Genomic DNA, 5,331 nt, shown 5'->3' with positions numbered 1-5,331 from the left:
AACTCCAACTGGACAAATTACCTCTTAGCCAAAGTCAAACATTCCAAGTCCACAGAAACCCATCGAGCTGCTCTAAACATCAGCCGCCATGACTGACTGGCAGGAGAGCTGGGTTTAAATAGGCAGGCCTCTTCTGCGGCTGGAGGAGCAGGAGGCGAAGAAGCCGATCTCCTATGGGCCACAGCACAGCTGAGGAATCAGAATCAGAGAAGGCTTTACTATCCTCGTACCGAGATACAGTGAGATTATGTTTGTACAGTCGTCTGAAAGATGGGCGGAGTGCACGTTGCTGCTGCTATCATAGCGCGGCCCCTTATTCTTTATCAGAATACTTTAGATAGAAAAGGGGAAAAGGCCATGAGGATGGATAGTGGTATTACAAAAAAGATCTCCTCACATTTTGTCCTATCATGATACAATTTGAGACATCAAAAAACTCTACCAGCAAGCACATTTATAAACACGATTACATTTGCATTTGGTGTCAAGACGTTGAGATGTGTCCACGAGCACTTTCAAATAGGCCACAGGTCTGGTGTTGTTCAGCCAGCAGTTCTGATAAGCCTGTCCAGAAGTTCTTTTTACGAAGCTTTGTCCCTAGTTACCCATGTCCCAGGAGAAATTTGATAGTCGGCTCATATTCAAGGTCAAACGGGGGAGTCAGATTCAGATAAGCCACAATTGATTTTCTTCAGGCAGACTGTTTTTTTTTTTTCTTGTCAACCTTGAGTCTTTCTGGAACTGTTCTGGTCCAAAATGACCAGATTTATGGGTCACTCCACTGATCCATGTTATGAGCCTCCTTCAAGGTCAATCCCAACATGCTGGTGAGTCTTAGAAGCCGCAGGAGGCCTGCTATTCTCACAAATCACCTCCATCTTACGGTTTAGCTCGTAAATCAGCTGATTTTGAGTCCTCATATCATGAACCAAACCGTCACAAAGACTCTGAAGCTTTGCCATGGCCAAAACTGCTGCCATGTCTTTTTCATAAGTTGATCAAACGGAGCCCCGCCGATGCCAAAGAGCAGAAACCTTCCTTTCATAACTCCAAATATATAAACGTCTTCGGCATCCTCCTGAAACAGAACTGAGAGACACATCAGCTGCCATTCTCCCCATGGATCACTGATGTATCCCGCAGCATGAGTCTCAGCCGGACAAGAGAGTTCTCCAGGACCCTGTCGTTTTGTTGAAAAGCAAAAACTCCAATTATACTGTCACTCACACATCTGGCCTCAGGCCATAACAATAATGGATGGACCATGACTCAGTGAATTTTACAAATATTGAGCTAAAATGTAGCTTGATCATAGCTGAGACTGATCCCAGCACATAGTCTGACCTTAATCTGATTGTACAAGAGCTTTCAAAATGTTGCCATAACTATTTCTAGTCAAGTCTCCCAGTGTGTTAGCAAAATATCTCAATGACCAGAAAATGGATTTTGGTAAATCGTTCAGGAAATAATTTCTCTATAACTGATCACCTTCTAAAGCCAAACTACTTCAAGATGGCTCTAAAGTTAATTGGCCTTCACAAATAATCTTATGACTCGGTCAGTTTTACAGATGTGGAGCTGAAATTTGGTGTGGTAGTAGCTGAGAGTCATTCACAACACATACTCTGAGCATGAGATCGTGCATAACGTTTTGTTAAAGGTTTGACTAAAATGGCTCCGACTCCTTTATTTCCCAGCAAAAGATGATCTTAATAACTGACAATATGCTTTTTATTAATGTTAGCTAACTGAATCAAGCTGATGACGTAAAACATAAAAACGTTGTGTTGCAGTGAAATAAAAGTCCAAGTCCTTATCTGTGGTCCAGTTCATGCTCAGCTGTCACACACCGTGCATGAAGAGTAAACTGACCTTGATGGGTAAAAATCAGCCATAAATAAATATCACCATTAGCACAACCGGTCCGGTCGAACAGCAGAAGCAACACCTTCTGGATTTTTCCTCCACACTTTGATCCAGATTGGAGAAGAAAAGCTCTGACCTCATCCAGGTTCAGAACTTCTCGCAAACTTTTAAACAATTCTTTGATTCTTCAAAGGCTTCAGGGCCCGTTCGGTGTGATGAGTCTTCATGGTTGGAGTGACACTTCTGAGGTCAGCGTGATTTTTCCTGTCCAGTCTAATTACTTTTTTTTAGCCTTCACGCTTTTTCCGAGGCAGCAGCTGCAGCCTGGAGGCACTCTGGGACTTTATATCCATCCTATTAGAAGAAGGAACACACTGCTGTGTGGTGAATCAGCACAAAAGTGTAAATAATAACCGCATGGCGCGATAAACATCAGTCTCAAGGGATTCGTTTCTCTCCGGGACACTGACATGTGCGCTGCTTTACAGAAGTCTTTAATTTTTTGGGTTTGCTCTTGAACAAGTTAAATAACAAAAGGTGAGCGGAATAAAAATGAGGAAGGAGAGAAAGACTGTGTCTGTGACACGTTAGAGGAGAGAGCTTAAACGTCCAGACTCAGCGAATCCTTCAGACTAGCGCTTGTCTTCATCAAACTGATCAGGCCTGGTGCAAGCAGAGTCATGTTTTATGAGATTTCTTATTAAAAATAAATCTGGGGAGGGGAAATAAACTCTGCGGTTCAACTGGAGCTGTGTTTGTGTGACGTTCCTTTGTGAAGCTCAGAAAACCTGGATGTCCGACAACATGGCCATGTGGGACGACAGACAGGAGCTATTTTTGGTCCATTAGTTGGTCAGACCCCAAAAGCTAGATAATACCATTTGTTTAGAGAAAGTTGTCTTCTTAACATAGCAGGAGGACAAAATCACCTAAAAATGGATGCTAATCTATTTGTATGTGCATGGAAAGCGTTTAATTTTACTCTTGTAAGTTTTGTTCCTCACCATCAGGTTTTGGACTCAGAAAACAAAAGACTGAAAAACAATTTCTGACTAATTTGTTTGCCAAATTGATTTTAGCTTTAATCTACATGTGGGCACAAAATAGAGAGCTTTTTGTTGGAACCAAGTGTTTTAAACAAACAACACCCGCATTCCCACCCACACACTGCTGGCAGGAGGACAACTGTGTGAGGAGGGAAAACAAAGTCTGAAAGGCAGCGAGACCAAAAACAAGCTTGGTTTTCTGAGGACAAAATGTTTTCTTGAAAACATTAAACCAGGTCACACACACGCATAAAAAAAGTCAAGTCAACGTTCATTTCTATAGTGCAGTAAAAAAAAATCAGTAGTCTCTCGCTACTTCGCAATTCGTTTATCGCCGACTCGCTCTATCGTGGTTTTTCAAAACAAGAGTGGACAAGACACACAACTGGCTGATTGATGGATGAGCCGCACGTTGGGCATGGAATTTTTTATTTAAAATTAATTGTTTTAAATTATTTAGCACCTGCTACATCTTTGTGCAGCCCACAGCTGCAGAAAAAGCATTCTCCTGCAGCTGATCAGCTGATCTCCGAGTGCAGAGCGGAGAAGTGGGCGTGGCTGAGTGCAGCCGTGGCTGAGAGGAGGCAGAGAGCTGAAGTCATGACATTCTGTGCTCTTTTAGTGTGTTTAGAGTTTAAACAATGTTTAGAATATTGCAAGAGTGTGGGAAGGGTTTAAAATGCCTATACATACACACACACACACACACACACACACATATACACACACGCATTATTGTAGTTTTATGGTTTCGGTTCAAATTTGCTTTATTCTTTATTTATAATTATTTATTTTCAGTTTTAGTCTCTTTTTTTTTTTTTTGTCCTGAGTTTATTTTCTCTGTTGTCTGATATAATCCCAGCAAACTCTGATTGCTGTGTCGCCATCTTTATTTTCGCTACTTCACCTGCAGCGAGTTACCCCTCACACTTATGCACTCTCCTCCTTGATAATCATGACCATAGTTTTCTAAAACTGTAACTTTGTGTTTTTCGGGTGCGGGGGGGGGGGGGGGTATGAACGACACGCTTTTGGCAGCTCCTTGTTTTTTTTGTTGTTTCTGTGGCATGAGCCTCATTAGCATTCTGTGCTGGCCTCCTGCCTGTTTAGTTCTGCGTTTGGTTGCTTCTCTGACGACTCACTGGAACAAGAAGAAAAATCAATTTACATGTAAATGGGGTGTAGTTTTATTCCTTACTTTTTACCATTTCTGTGCACACAGTAAAACAATATATGTTCATCTGGAACATTGGGAGTAATTTGTGATTAAATATTTTTTACACTTTATAGTTAAATCAAAGTGTTTTGACCCGGCAGCTTTTTACTCTGTTAAATGTGTCATTTGTAAAAAAAAAAAAAATAAATAAATAAAAATTTAATGTGTATATACAATTGTTTTATATTCTGAGCGGAGCACTTAGAATATAATTAAACCTGGATCTTTTTGTTGATTTAAGTGGTATAATTTTGAAGCATTATTTGTTTTATGCACTTTAGCTTTTGTTTGATTGGTTTGTTGATTACTTGATGAGCAAAAAACTATTTCTGATGCTGTTGTTTTAGAGTAAAACAAGATTTTACTTCTTATTGCTGCTTGAGGCAGGCACCTATTATTATCCACCTGACTGTGTTTCTTAACTTTACATCTTACTCTTCCATGAACTTTAATGCGGCCGGAACCGCAATGTGTACCCGCACAAATCTTATAGCAAAACAATTGGCTAAGCACCGTGATGTGTACTATTACTTTTTCTGGTGTTTCGAGTTACTATGGCGATGTAACTTGCAAACAAATACATCATTTTTCTCATTCAAAATGCCTGACAGGACTCAACAGCTTCTAACTGCTATAACTTAATTTATTATTTGAGATACTGAGCTGAAATTTGCTCTGGTCTTAGCTGAGAGTGAGTTTTCATAATGCCAGAGCTAAAAAAAGAAAAATACTATAAATCAGCTAATTTTTGAGACATTTACCTAAAATTTTGTGTGGTGATAGCTGAGAACGTTTCCCATCCTATATTGAATCCAAATCAAAAATCCAAAATGGCCACCTTAGCTAAAAGGGAAAAAATATGACAACTCATCCATTTTTAGAGCTATTCAATAGAAATTTGATATAGCGGTAGCTGAGAGCGAATCCGAACATATACCATATTTTCCACCATACACTTCGCACCGCCCTATAAGTCACATCAGTCCAAATATGTCTAATGAAGTGGGAAAATCCATAAATACAGCGCTTCGCCATATACGTCGCATCTATTATGCGTCACCGCTGCCGAGCCGCATTTGTTACGCGTCACCGCTGATAACCCAGAAATATGGGCCGAACCCAGAAATATGGGCCGAACCCAGAAATATGGGCCGAACCCAGAAATATGGGCCGAACCCAGAAATATGGGCCGAACCCAGAAAT

Source organism: Nematolebias whitei, chromosome 19 (assembly GCF_014905685.2).
Source record: "Nematolebias whitei isolate Nwh7 chromosome 19, NemWhi1, whole genome shotgun sequence".
Taxonomy (NCBI): domain Eukaryota; kingdom Metazoa; phylum Chordata; class Actinopteri; order Cyprinodontiformes; family Rivulidae; genus Nematolebias; species Nematolebias whitei.
This window is presented reverse-complemented; position numbering follows the sequence as displayed.